A 15,561-nucleotide genomic window follows, 5' to 3' on the forward strand; every position below is an offset into this window, starting at 1 on the left:
AAATTCACTCTGCAATCTACCAAATTTGAGTGAACTGAATTAGGTATACTATGTTCTTTCTTAATGGTTAGCAACAGAAGAAAGTGTGTGTTGAGGAGCTCCAGAATTATACTCCAGCAACAAATGCTACAAAATAAGGAAATTGTACATCATTTGGTATGGTTTTGCCAACCCTGGTTCAAATGATAAATGGTTTAGAAAGTTCTTAACCCTCAGGATTCTTTGTTTTTCCTCAATGTCATCAATTAAACATATATTAAAAACACATTTGCTTCTTCTTTCCAAAAGTAAAGATTTTGCTGAGTTAAACTCTTCATAAAAAGAAATCCCATTCAGAACACACTGTCTTCCCCTCTCTCTAGCATAATAAATTCTAAAAAATTAACAAGCCTTATTATAGTGTAATCAATTAAACCAAGCATGGTATTATAGTTCATGCTGCACTCATATAGAAGACAGAATATCTACTGATAACATAAAGGAGTTAGAAATGACATTGCTTTGATTAAGTGCTACCAAAATGCTACTTATTTTTGAAGTACAGATTTATTTTGCATTGCACTTAAAATTTTCGTATATTTAATAAATAATTTTACATATCTATTTAAAATCTTTAAATTTAGAATGCCATTTCTAGCACACACAGTTCACTCAGCAATTTAGAAAAAGTTCCCATAAACACAGAATCATACTAGAAGTTTAGAAATTAAGAGGAGAAGAAAGTGAGGTCTTTAGTAGAATTATTCCAAGTTTTAATTTTTAGTTAAATTTTATGCTTTATTCTTTAAACTTATTCTTTGTTTATCTAATTTTTCTTCTAATCTTCCCAAATTCTAAAAAGTAGTTATTTAAGATATTATGTCATGATAATCCTATATAAACTCTGTGTACTAGATGTAATATACTATAGCAAGTACTTATTCATTGCTTAATGGATAATTACATCATCAAGAAGACATTGTGAACACATACTTTAATTGATGGTTATATTTACACAAGTGTGTACTTTTACATTTTACATTTTGCTCAATGTGTCATATGTATTTTTTATAGAGATTTGTGAGCCCTTACATACAAATGCTTGAAATGCTCTATATGAAATATTTTAGATAAGTTGCATGCCCAGACAGTGATTTTGTTTAAGTGATCAAGAACATCTTGCAATGTAAAAACTAGTTAATTAATAATAGTTTGTAACATTACAAGATTGAATTTTTTGTGCATCAGTTTTGCAAGACACTTCAGCCACATATATGATGGTGAACATATACCCAAATGCACTTGAATAAAGTGTGAATAGGTGACATTTGACTGGGGCTTTCTTTGCCCCTTCTTTGAGATTTCCTCACTTGTTCTACATTGGAGAGCTGATCTCATTCAGAGGCTGGGGAAGGAAGCTGCCTTTGCTGGTAGACTGAGTCCCTACTTGGTAAACACCTCTATAACCAGTGTCTTAATGCCTGAAATCCTTTCTCCTGGGGCAAGAAACAACTTTCACCATACTGAGAGAGAAGATTCAAAGGCAAAGGCCCTGAGGGAAAGAGAGCGCATGGCTTTAAATTATTCTTGCTGATGGTTATTCTAAGAGCAAAGAGAAGCAGAGGTGAGGAGGAAAGGAGGCACCTCGCGATAAAGAAGGGGTGTAGACAGGTGAGGCAAACCTGGGCTTCCTCAGGGTTTCACCTGGGCAGGGCTGGTCAGTGTCCACAGGGTTGTATAGCTTTGCATCATGTACATGTAGACTTTCTTGATTCTCATTGATATGTTCTCATTGTCTAATATCAGAATCTCAGAGTTTAAGGGATGTTAAGGAACATTTAATGCAACCATTTATCACAAAGATGAAGAGACTGAGACCCAGACAGTTCTACCCTGTGGTTTATCCAAACCTTGGTTTTAAAAACAAGCCATGTTTCAATGGGATTTGACTGTGTTTAAATCCTTCCAGAGACTTTAACTTAATGATTTGCTCTATAGGCTGTCAGTAACAATTATATCCTGTATTTTATACTTTATTGTATATATTTATACTCTGTGTGTGTGTGTATATATATATATATATATATATATATACACACACACACCAACACACTATGTATGTTATTTATACTGTGAAGTGAAGTGAAGTTGATCAGTCGTGTCTGACTCTTTGTGACCCCATGGACTGTAGCCTACCAGGCTCCTCTGTCCATGGGATTTTCCAGGCAAGAATACTGGAGTGGGTTGCCATTTTCTTCTCCAGGAGATCTTCCTGACCCAGGGATTGAACCCGGGTCTCCCACATTGTAGGCAGACGCTCTACCATCTGAGCCACGAGGGAAGAATCTAATGCCATCTCAATTTATACTGTAGCTGTTCCTAAAAAAGTATAGAGACAAGAACTTATGTTTATACTGAAGTTTGTCTGCGTGTGTGCTAAGTCGCTATAGTCATGTCTGACTCTGCGACCCTATGGTGTGTAGCCCACCAGGCTCCTCTGTCCATGGGATTTTCCAGGCAAGAGTACTGCAGTGGGTTGCCATGGCCTCCTCCAGGGGATCTTCCCAACCCAGGGATCAAACCCACGTCCTAAGTGTCCTGCATTAGCAGGTAGGTTCTTTATCCTAGCACCACCTGGGAAGTCTCACACTGAAGTTTAGAGTTTGCAAAATGCTTTTTGCATTGACTTTCGGCAACCCACTCCAGTATTCTTGCCTGGAAAATTCCATGGACTGAGGAGCCTGGTGGGCTACAGTCCATGGGGTTGCCAAAGAGTCGGACAGGACTGAGTGGCTTCATTTCACTCACTTCTTACTAGTTGATCTGGCATAATATCTTTTCATTTCCTTTTGTTTCATTTTTTTTATGAAGGAGAGGAGTCTAGGTGTCATGTATATTATTATGTCTGTAGTCATTTCACATCTACTGGATTTTTTTGGCATCTGCTAGGGTATACATCTCTTTGATAATTTGTGGGGGAGGGAGACAGGGAAGAAAATATTCACTCAGTCATTCAACAAAGATTTCTCAAGGATTTGTTATGTGCTAAGAGTAGAGGAGACAAAAAAGGCCCTGCATTCAGGGAAGCTGTGTTTTAGCAGGTGAGGTGACAATAGGACAAACAGAGACATTAATTATAAAATCATGCAAATATTGTAAAATTACAAGTGCTCTAAGTGGCATGCGGGAAGGAGAGGTGAAGCTAGGAGTGAGTACCACAGGGTGAGCTTTTCCTGTCAGAGAAGCTCCCCGAGAAAACTGTGACTGAGCTGAGGTGCTCTGGGGAAGGGCAGAGGAGACAGATGCTCAGGCAAAGGGAACAGTGTGGGCAGAGGCAGAGGATGCACAAGCCAGTGAAAGGGAGCTGGTGTGAGGGCAGCGTCCGATACGACATGGAGGGTCCCAGGGTAGGCCAGGCCTCACAGGGCCATGAGGGCTGTGCTTGAGATGGTTGCTGCTAAGTCACTTCAGTCGTGTCCGACTCTGTGCGACCGCATAGACGGCAGCCCACCAGGCTCCCCCATCCCTGGGATTCTCCAGGCAAGAACCCTGGAGTGGGTTGCCATTTCCTTCTCCAATGCAGGAAAGTGAAAAGTGAAAGTGAAGTCGCTCAGTCGTTTGCGACTCTGTGCGACCCCATGGACTGCCGCCTACCAGGCTCCTCCGTCCATGGGATTTTCCAGGCAAGAGTACTGGAGTGGGGTGCCATTCCCTTCTCTGTGAGATGGTTGGGATTTGTTCTAAAAGCAGCGTAAGCAAGTTGATTGTTTGAAGCAGCATAGTAGTGTGGTAATGCGATAAAATTTGGTTTTGAGATGACCACTTTGGTAGCCATGTGGGTAAAGAACTGACTGGGAAAGAGTGGAACCTTGACTGGAGGGGCTGACCAGTGAGCAAAACTTACTGAGTGAGCAAAACCAACACAGGTTCCCATTGTACAGATGGGGCAGCTGAGACCTGAGAAATGACATGGCTAGGTTCAGAGTCCATTTCTCCTGATTCCTAGGTCAGGTATTGCTGGCGGAACTATCCCACCTTCAAATGCAACCTGGATGTCTGCTGCTTGGCATGTGGGGATTGAAAATAATATTGCTTCAGGAGTGTTGGAGGATGCCACCTAAACCTGTGCCCTTCTGTTAAGCAGGCAGCCTTGCGTGGTGACAGTCTGTAAAGGTCAGCACAAGCAGAGAGCTATTGCTGTCCCCACCTTGACAGAAAAGTGGAGTGCTCCCCTCTCCCCTACAACCATTAAGTTTCTACTCTCTTGATGACCTCTATACAGACCATACAGATTAGAAAGCCAATATGTTTTTAATCCTCAAAAGAAAACTGCAAGGTGAATATTATTACTCTCTCTGTTTCACAGAAGAAGAAACTGAGTTTCAAAGAGGCTGACTGCTGTGTGTTCTAGTTTTCTCATCTATAAAAGTGGAGATGATAATATTACTGACCTCGGAGGATTTCATGAGCAAACTGAGACATTTAGCACAGGGCTGAGCACAGAGTGAGTGCTCAGTAATTGTTCCTTTTTGTTATTATTATTATCTATGGAGTTCAGAGCCAGATTTAATGATCAATTATTCCCTGATAGCTCAGTTGGTAAAGACCGCCAGCAATGCAGGAGACCTTGATCGGATTCCTGGGTTGAGAAGATCCGCTGGAGAAAGGATAGGTTACCCATTCCGATATTCTTGGGCTTCCCTGTGGCTCACCTGGTAAAGAATCCGCCTGCAATGCAGGAGACCTGGGTTGGGAAGATCCCCTGGAGAAGGAGAAGACTACTCACTCCAGTATTCTGGCCTGGAGAATTCCATGGACTGTATAGTCAATGGGGTCACAAAGAGTTGGACACGACAGAACAACTTTCAGTTTCATTTTCATAGTAACTGTTTGAGGGCTTGTGGTTACTATATTTGTTTTCATTTCCTTTTCATAATATTTATTTTCTTTTAAAGAAATAATAAAAACAATTTAATAACTACTAAAATTTTGGAAAATTATCATCTATATTCTGTTTATCCTGTTAGAGTATAATAGCTTTCATATATGTTTTCCTTATTTTTTTCCTAGAAGTGTACCTATCTATACTTAGTTGGAATCATCATGTATCCCAATTTTATAACCTGCTTTTCCTCTTGACATTTTACCAGAATTTTTCATATTCATATTCATATCAAGCCTTGGTGAACATAAATGAATAAATGTCCCATAATTTAATTAGCTATATCCTGATCATAGTGTATTTTGGTTGCTTTCAGTATTTTTCCATCATAAATAATAATCTAGCAACCATTTTGGTACCTATAACATTTGCTTCTTTGAGAATATTTTCTTAGGATACATTTCAAAAATTAGAACTTGAAAATTTTGTAATATTTGCTATTTATTGCTAAATCATCATGCCAATTTAAAATTTTTATTTTATTAATTTTATTTTAGAAATGCCCTTTGTTTTGTTGGGCTTCCAAACTTTTTTTTTTTTTTTCCAAAGAAATGATTTATTGAAGATCATGAGGATGAGCAATGACAGAACCAAGATTTGGAGTCTCTTCCTACTATACCAATGATGCCAATGGGAAAAAAACTCTTAAGGCTCAGATGTGAAAGAGCCAGTCATTCCTTAGGGACCAGTTGAGGCAGCAAGAAGGCTGAAGTCTAGAATTTGGAAGTTCGGAGTTCAGGTCCTGCCCCCCAATCATATATTGGTTGACTTTGGTCTCCTCAACTGCAACATAGATCCATCGGTTTTTGCCCCTGTTCTCTGGGGAGTCTGAGGCTTAGATAATGCGTGCAGGTGCTCCTGGAGCAATGTTAATCAAAGCTCTGGTGTAGGGTAGTGTCTTGCTCTGGATCCTGAACACTGAGCTGCTCTAAGAAGCTATAGTACAGTGTGTCTCAGACTTAAATCTGCGTGTGAATCATCTGGGAATCCTGTTAAATTCTGTTTTACTAGGTCTGAGGTAGCCTGGGATTTTTACATTTCCTACAAGCCCCCAGGCAATGCCTAATGCTGCTGGCTGCTGTTGGGGCCATGGACCACATGGGCCACACCTTGAGAAGCTGGCGATAGCAGCCACTCCAAGTGGTCATTTTTTCACACAGATGATTGTCCCCATGGTACAGAGCACCCTGCTCATGGAGCAGTTTCAATAAGTGAAAAGGATAAGGGTTAATAGTAGCTAGCCAGATGCTCCTGAAGTGGGGTCTACTATGCTATTTGGTATGTGAATATTCCCCACCTATTTGTGGAAGCTGAAACTCCAACATTTTGGCCACATGATGCGAAGAACTGACTCACTGGAAAAGACCCTGGTGCTGGGCAAGATTGAAGGCTGGAGAAGGGGACAACAGAGGATGAGATGGTTGGATGGCATCACCGACTTGATGGACATGATGTTGAGCAAGCTCTTGGAGTTGGTGATGGATAGGGAGGCTTGGCATGCTGCAGTCCATGGGGTCGCAGAGTTGAACACAACTAAGGGACTGAACTGAACTGATTTATGGAAGGCATGTTATCTGCTATGTTTCCTCTTGAATGCTGGAGATCCCCTATCCTTGAACCTAGGAATGTCCCCTTTCCTGAGGAATGGTAGGAAGCACAAAGCAATAACCTGAAATGATGGAGTAATAGGGAAAGTCCTAGCCTTTCATTCTTATCATTTCCTTACCTGATCATAAAGCCATGAAATGACCTTTTCCATCCTTGTTTTATATTGTTGGAGATTTCACCAAGCTCCCCTTAAAAGCTGATCAAGAAAATCTGCCAGCACCAACTTAGAAACATAAAGCATTGTTACAAATCTTTCCAAGCATCTGCTACATGAAAAGAAGCAAGATCCTGCAATGACTGAGGGCAAGAGGGCACCTCCAAAGTGGGATGTCCCAGCGCTGCTTTGCGGAGGCCCTTTTTCTGCACACAGGCTGCCCTTGGAGGCTCCAGCACCTGTTCTTACACAACCCTGCTGGCTTCTGTTGTTTGCAATCACTGTCAAAAGCCTCCCAGGAGAGTGCTGGGACAAGCCTTGTCAGGAAACAAGAAAAGCCCGGAGTGTGGCAGTTGGCCTCACAAATGTGAGGATGTTCAGAGTCCCAGTAGGGACTCTCATTTCCCTTTTCACATCACCACGAGCCTCATGTCAAGAGGAAATCCTTTGAGTTTAGGTACTGTGGCAGAGAATGGTCCTTTGAAATTCATGTGACATAGATAGCTGAGTTTAATTTTTCTAAAACTGAAATGTAATGAGCAGTACTTGGAGGTACATGGCCCTCAGGCCCTGTGGAGTTCTTACCCAGAGAGTTGCATGCTACGTGATCAAGAAGAAATAATCCTGGGTTGGGAATAGAGGAAAAATAGTCTGTGTCTTAGACCTGAGCTTTGAAATATTAGTGTAACTTTCAAGGAATATTCCACAATAGAATATGATAAATGTACTTTTAGTTTTGCTCTGAAGTCCTCTTTGATAGAACTGTGCAGTTACCTCAAGTTGATAGTGCAAGTGGCTCTGTCTTGTTAACTATTAACTATATAACTGTTATTATAAGCTTGCATTTTGGATGTGTAAACAGTTTTTAATATAATAAAGACACAACTTTCATCATTTTTTGTATTTATCTTATTGTAAGCAGTGGGGAAGTAGGATTCTTTTGTCTCAAATTAAAAGTTTTTCTTCTTTTTCATTGATCATTTAAAAATGTCTCAGTTTAAAATTTAAAATGTTGAAAATTGTTTTTGAAATACAGAGAAATACTTTTCAGGGGATGCTTAACCAGCAGATCTTATGTAATTAAACGTGAACTTACTAAAATATACAATTTTGGCATGCCAAGAGAGAGTGTTTACACTTAAAGACTGCTTTATTTTTCATGAACATCCTCCATCCTAGTAGTTTTAGATGAAATTTAGATGAAACAAAATGAAGTTACAGCCTGGATTTCAGAATATAACTTATTTATCAGAAGTGTAATCACTGTTTAGGCCCTGAATTTTCTTCATTCAAATATTAATATGATTGACTTAACTGAACTTTGATTGTGATAAAAGATGTCAGAGCTATTTAGGTTTTTGGAAACTTTTCAAATCTAAATAGCAGGAAAAATCAGCAATGCAAACTTATTTACTTTATTTAATGGAACACAATTTACATCTAGGAACTGCATTCACAGTGAATCTGCCTAAAGCATGAAGCAAGAAGTCTAGACATCTTTGAAACGTTCTTCCCTTCTTGATCAACTAAATAATTGAGTTTTGGGTAAACTGATATTTATTAATTCCTTTGGTTCACTTAAGGCTCTCTATATATTTTAAAATAAAATATTATCTTCTATAAATAATTATTAGAAAACTATAAAATGATGTCTTTGACATTAAAACCAGGGTCATTTGCCTACCAAATAAATCACCATTATTTTCCTTTGAGATTTTAAATTCTACTGTATTATCAGAATTAAGGTCTTTTAATATAAATTAAAAATGTAATTTTATACTGGCTATCAATTACTAATGAGTATCATATGAGTTTAAAAAGTGTTTTTGAAACTAGTATGATCCATGAGTAAGGAAATCTCATTTCCAAAATGGCTGGTTTTGGCTATTGTAGAATTATGGACAGATCAGTGTAAAAGATTCATATAATGCAAAATTCAGAAAAAGGAAATCTGGTCATCTTACTTGAAAGAAAGAAATGAAAATAATTAGGATTAAAACTGTCAGCTTAAAGGCAGGTATATTTTCACTGTTTCACAAATAGAGAACTATCTTCTGTCAGAGGAAATTCTAGTAATTTTGCAAGTCCTCTTATAGAGGACAATGTCCAGGTTTGCCTCCTCCCCCACTGCCACCCAACCCCTCTATTCAGTTGTAGCTTCTTCCTTACCCTGACAATCTTCCTTAGCAGAGAATGAAGGAGCTCTCCAAGATTAGGATAATTGGAGGCTTTGTTAAAGGGGAGGTGGCATACTTTCAAGTCTTGCCTCTGCTTCTAAAGGGGGCATAAATTGCAAGTCTTTCTTTCATTCTTTCAAAGTCCTTCTTGCCATTTTTTAAAGTTAACAGTGGGAATATTGACTCTAAAGAGGGACCTATCACTTCAGGGAAGGAACTGGGGCTGTGGGATTGAGTACTGTCTTTCTACCATCCAGTTTATCCAGACATAGGAGGGCCAGAGAGCCTGCTAGATAAAAGCCTGATTCTGGAGTAAGTGGGTGAGAAAGTGCCAGTAAAGGGACATCTCTGCTACATGGATAGCCACATAATCTTCAAATTTTAAAATTCTGTTCTGGAATAAATCCTTCATTGCCCCCAAAAGTGGGGGGGGGGGCGGGGGGGATGAACTCTAGGTGAACTGGTCAAACCAAATTTTAATTTTTAGGTAAAAGTAATTATGACATTGTACTTCCTCATGTTGTACATTCTTGGAAAATCCCGAAAGCATACATACTCATTTGTAAGCTCATATAGCAATTGACTTACAGAAAACTTTCAATACATTCTGTTCGAATAAAATGCTGTTTCTTGCTATTTATTCAGCTTACTGAATAAATTTCTCCCACACAATAGCCTTCCTGGCAATGTGTATATTGTCACTTACTTGTATATGCTTTATGGGGTTAGGCACTTATGGACTATTTTTCATACTAGACAACCTAAGGAAGCAAAAAGAGGTATGGCTGACTTAGTTTATAGTCATAAGCGAAATTTACATGGAGAGCCAAGTTTCCAGCTTTAAGCAAATGACTTATCTGTAATATGATGCAAGTAAAATGACTGACCTTTCAAATGTTTGTTGGGCTTCAAGTGTCTGGAACAATCAATATGTACATTATTGTTTATATTTTATGCTCCTGATCCCATTAATGTATGCCTACAGAGTGCTGGGACACCATTAGTTTCTGATACTTCTGAAGCTATTGGGTGGCATTTATCAAACAGAAAGGCAGCCCTTATTGACTTGTGACAGTTTCTGCATTTCTCGAGCTCAGTGTTTCATGAGCTGCTTATCTAGTTTTGGTAAGCAAGCCCTTTATTGCTCTGAAGCCTTCTCAATTAAATAATAATGAACCAATTTGTTTAAAAAGAATCTTTAACTTGCAGACTCATTAATTTCTCTATTGTGAATGTCAGAAGATGTGTTCTCTTGGGCAGGGGAGACTAGAGAAGCTTGCTGGAGTGGAGTGATTGCTGGGTGTGGGAGTCAGGAGGCTGACAGACTGTCTCGAATGGGCTGTGTGACTTTGGACAGGTCTCTCAATGTCCCAGAGCCTCTGGTATCCCAGTTATGAAGTGGGTGAGGTGCACCAGATAATCACTAAGATCCCTTCCAGTGTGGACATCCAATAAATAATAGAATATCTATATGCAAATATGTGGGTAGTGGTGCAACATTACCAGTAACTGCAAAACTGAGATGTGGAGAAATCCTTTAATCACCCTACCTCCCCTCTGAATAAGGAAAGAAAGGAAAGCTGCATTCCTTCCTGTTTGCCCAGAACATATTGGATTCATTGTAGGTATTGGGAGAGAGGTATCTGTGACATACACACATGTATAACAAAATATAAAGAGATATATAAAAATGTTAAATATAGAAATACAAGTATAAATACTTCATAAATATACATGTACAATTATATAAACTTATATGTGCTGTGCTGTGCTTAGTTGCTCAGGCGTGTCGGACTCTTTGTGACCCCATGGACTGTAGCCTGCCAGGCTTCTCTGTTCAAGGGACTCTCCAGGCAAGAATACTGGAGTAGGTTGCCATGCCTTTATCCAGGGGATCTTCATGTAGGCCTATAATTATATAACTATACATATAATAATATGTATTATATATAGACCCTCTTCTTCTTCTTCTTCTTTTTTTTTACTTTACTTTCTCCCATTCCACACATCTTAGCCCCACTGCCCCCAAAAGGACTCAAAGTGAAAAGTACCACCACCTGTTATGAGGCAGAACAGAAATTCTGAGTTGTCCATTGAAGAGACAGGGGACAGTTATCCATTTCTGTATTAATTAGCTCTCTCTTTGTAGGGTTTTGTTATTGCAGAGTCTAATGACTTAAAATTAAACATCCATGGTCCAATTAAAAATTATGAATTGATAAATTGGTTTCTAAATTCTCTTGTGTTATCGACAAGTTTCTGCATCACTGAAGCTATAAGACATGTCATCCATTATTAACTTTGATGGCCTTAAAAAAGATAAATTAGATCTTTTAGGCAGAAACAAGTTCTTACAAAGGCAACACTTTGAAAGTGAACGTGGTCTCAATTTTCTCTGAATTTCAACCTGCTTATTTGTTTCAGTTTATTCTGATTTCATTTAGATTCTATCGATTGTTTAGTCAACACTATAGTTTAGACAATAGTGGGGAAGGAAATGGCAACCCACTCCAGTATTCTTGCCTGGAAAATTCCATGGACAGAAGAGCCTGGCAGGCTACAGTCCATGGGGTCGCAAAGAGTCAGACAGGACTAAGTGACTGTCCACAATAAACAATAGAGTTTTCTTAATATGAGCAGATAATAGATAATGTATAATGCAGTTTTTTTTTTAATTTTATTTTATTTTTAAACTTTACATAACTGTATTAGTTTTGCCAAATATCAAAATGAATCCACCACAGGTATACATGTGCTCCCCATCCTGAACCTTCCTCCCTCCTCCCTCCCCATACCATCCCTCTGGGTTGTCCCAGTGCAGTTTAAATAATAAAATACTTTTACCAGAAATGTAAATTCTGCCATAAGGACTGAAAATGCTTTCATTAAAAAATTAATATTTACAATGAAAATTTCAGAAAGAAAAACCTATTTCTTCAAAGGACAAAATGTTAAATTTACTCTTAAGAGCAATAGATAAGAACATATGAATAAAACATGCTATTTCTAAGGTACATCTAAAATACAAGCATATACATTTTAGGAATAAATAAGTTTCCTTTGAACTCCTGTAGTTTGTGCTAGGATAAAGATTAAATGTCAATAATACAAACAACCTAAAATACCATTCAAAATTTGAGCTCAATAACCATAGTTGATTTATTGCAGAGGGAAAATGTTCTTACCTTGACTTTTGCAAAACTCCTTATTCCTACTATTATTTACTTCTTTAACCTAGAATAATCTTTTGCTTCATAGTCAGAATATTACTTTTCTAACATTGTAGGTGTGAATCTACTGTTAAGTTTCCAGTGTTGGCGGTGATGCAAAATGTGTTGGGGAAAAAAATGACTTAGGCAAGTTTTTAACACCTCAAAAGAACCGCCCTTTATCCCACAATACCTTTTGTGTGCTTCATTATTGATTAGATTTATGCAGTTTTTTGAAGCCCTGGAATTACTAAGGCAGTGCTTTATTTGACTATTTATCTCCTTAGCCAAATTGTTGCCATCTCTGGCCTTTCAAAAATGTTTATGACAAGGTGTTTGCTATTAATCCCACGCAAGAAGGAGTAAGACGCCTCTGGGTTGGGATCTCTCGTCAGAAGATAAGATTTCCTCGCAAAATCACAGTTTTGGAGGAGGCAGAGTTTGGTTGTTATTTTTACTTTCATATAATAATATAGCTTGAGAAGGTTGATATTTCCTAATTAATAGACCCATTAGTAGGATAAGTAGAGACAGAACAAGACTTTCTACCAAGTTTGCAATACCTCTACGAGCGTAGATCTGTTTTCATATCTAGTGGAAAGTCAAGAATGGAGATGTAAAATCACAGATTAGACAGAAATTTAGAGATCGTCTAATTTAATCTATTTTATTTTGCAGATTATGAAACAAATGTATACAAGTTAAGTCACTTTTGTTACTTAACCAGTAAGGATCACATCAAGTCCTTCGACCGCCTATTTAACATTTTTTGATGGTCAGTAAGACACAAGCTCTACTTGAATGCTGCTGATTGTGTTCTGTTGTGGGTGCCTCTCTGGGGACCACGGTCCATGTGGATGGGCAGATTTTTCAGCTACTGACAAAACAAAGAGGCATTCTCTGACTTATAAGGCCCCACTAGACTTAGCCCTGCTTACCACTTTTGACTTCATTTCTCCTCACTTTTCCCATCACATTACCTTTTCTACTTTTCCTGGGATCTTCTCAAGCTATTCCCCAGCTTAGTTTTCCTTCAGCCCAGAACAATCTTCCCCCGAATCATTCCTGCTAGTTTCTACCCATAATTTAGGTTTTAGCTCAGATGCCACCTCCTCAGATAGGCCTTTTATCGCCACCCAATATAATAATTAGAATGGTAATATAAGTAATGAATCAGCAGTTAACACTTACTGAGTTCTCAGTTAATGGCAGGCACCATTCTATGCACTTTAGAAAGCACTTACCAATTCATTAACCATCAAGAAAACCCCATAAGACATGTAGTGTTATTATTTTCATTTCATAGGCCAGGAAATTGAGGCAAAGAAGTGACGCAGCTCTAAGATCACATAGCTAATTAGTGGCAGAGCCAAGATATGAATTCAGGTGATCTGGCCCCAGTACCCAGAAGCTCCTTTATCTTTCATAGCCCCCTCCTTTGTCACTCTCTAGCCTAGTTCCCTGTTTGATTGTCTTTGTAGATTTTTTGCTAGCTGATTAGATCCTGTTCTTTATTTCCCTTCCACCCCACTAGATTCTAAGTTCCATGAGAGCTGGAACCTTGCCTGTCTTGTCCATTGCTGTTTTCACCCAGGTATAGAATAATGTCTGCATCTGATGGTATCTCAATAAATCCTGCATGGATGAATGAATTTGAAAAAAAAAAAAAAAAAAGCGTCAGGTACAGTGAGAATGAAAGGGGCCACTGGGCTGCGAGTTGACTCCTTAGTGAATGTAGTATGAGAAGCCTCCCAGTAGCAGAGGCAAGACTAATGAGAGTGGGAATAAGAGCAGGGTGAAGGGGGGAGGCATTAAGAATGGGCTAGATTTTGAGAGAGCTTCCCTGGTGGCTCAGTGGTAAGTAAAGAATCTACCTGTGGGAGATGCAGGTTCAGTCCCTGGTCTGGGAAGATGCCCTGGAGGAGGAAATGGCAACCCACTCCAGTATTTTTGTGTGGGAAATTCCATGGACAGAGGAGACTGGTGGGCTATAGTCCATGGAGTTGCAAAGTAACTGAATAACAACAACAAATTTTCAAAAGATTGATAGTAAAGGGAGCAGGGGATGATACATAGCAGTTGTGATTTTATGCTTTAGTCAGAAATCCTAGTGGAAAACTTTTACCCTTGCAACTTAAAAATTCCCCCTTGTAGCTCTTTAATGATTACAGGTATGTGAAGACTCATTTCTGTCTCATTTCCCTGCCTATTTAACCTGCTGAAAAAGCAAAACAATGGCCACAGAATTGTTGTCTGGCTTCATGCATTTCACAAAGACTATACTCTTTCGCAGTCACTGCCTAGGATCATCCCTGGGGGAGCAGACCTTCCCTCATCACTTTCTGGAGTTGGAAAGTCTGTATAAAGTATTCACAACTTGCTTTGGAATTTCAGGATACAGATCATCAGTCCTTTTCTACACACTCTTGGAAGTTGCATACAGTATTACAATCATAATTTCTCTGGAATTTGGGCCTCCCTGGTGGCTCAGACAGTAGAGAATCTGCCTGCAATGCAAAAGACCTGGGTTTGATCCCTGAGTCAGGGAGATCCCCTGGATAAGGGAATGGCTACCCACTCCAGTGTTCTTGCCTGGAGAATTCCATGGACAGAGGAGCCTGGCAGGCTATGCTCCATGGGTCTCAAACAGTTGGACACAACTGAGCAACTAACACTTTTCTTGGAATTTGCACTGGGAGAGAGACCATAGAAATAGTGAGAGTCAACTTTAGTGGCTCTGAACTGTCCCCATTGTGGTCTGTGTCCTGTGTGGTTAACCAGAAGTGTTTCCATGACATCATTCTGATGTATGTGTCCAGTAGGTAACCCCTCATCCCCAGTACAACATTTGCTACCATCAAAAGGAGGGTGATGCCAGAAATCTCACATGTGAAAGCTAACCTCTCTAAAATGGTTTTGGTTAGCTTTCTTTCTGGCTTCTCTAATGAGGGTGCTGGTATGAAGTCGCAGCAGGAAGGAACATCTTGGTTTTGCAAAGACTCTCTTTGTTATGAAGCCAGATACTGCTACTAGTTCAGGGAAGAAATATTGCCTTCCTTTCAAATGTTGTCTCTTTCTCCACATCAATTATAAACAAAGATTCTTTGTGGAATTCTTTTCTTTGTGTGTTTGTGTGTGTACGTGTGTGTGTGTGTGTGTGTGTGTTCTCTTGTTGTCAGTCACTTAGAAAAGTTAATAATTCAAGTAGAGCCTGGCAATAATTATTGGAGTGCAAATGTTATAGCATGACACGATCTGGCCCAAGGTCTCTCAAAGATGGGCGTTTGGGATAGGCGTGTCTTCTGGGATAGGCGTGTCTTCCTTGTGAGCAAAGTCCCAGGCATTGCAGGATGAGGAACATTCCAGGTCACAACTTCTAGTAGCACCTCCCAATTATTTTGACAGTCAAAAACTCCTCACATGTTAGCAATCGACCTGTAGGAGTAGGTAGTATGTCCCTGGTCTTGACCTAACTCAGGAATCATACACTCA

This window comes from Bubalus bubalis, chromosome 12 (genome assembly GCF_019923935.1).
Source record: "Bubalus bubalis isolate 160015118507 breed Murrah chromosome 12, NDDB_SH_1, whole genome shotgun sequence".
In the NCBI taxonomy this organism is placed as follows: domain Eukaryota; kingdom Metazoa; phylum Chordata; class Mammalia; order Artiodactyla; family Bovidae; genus Bubalus; species Bubalus bubalis.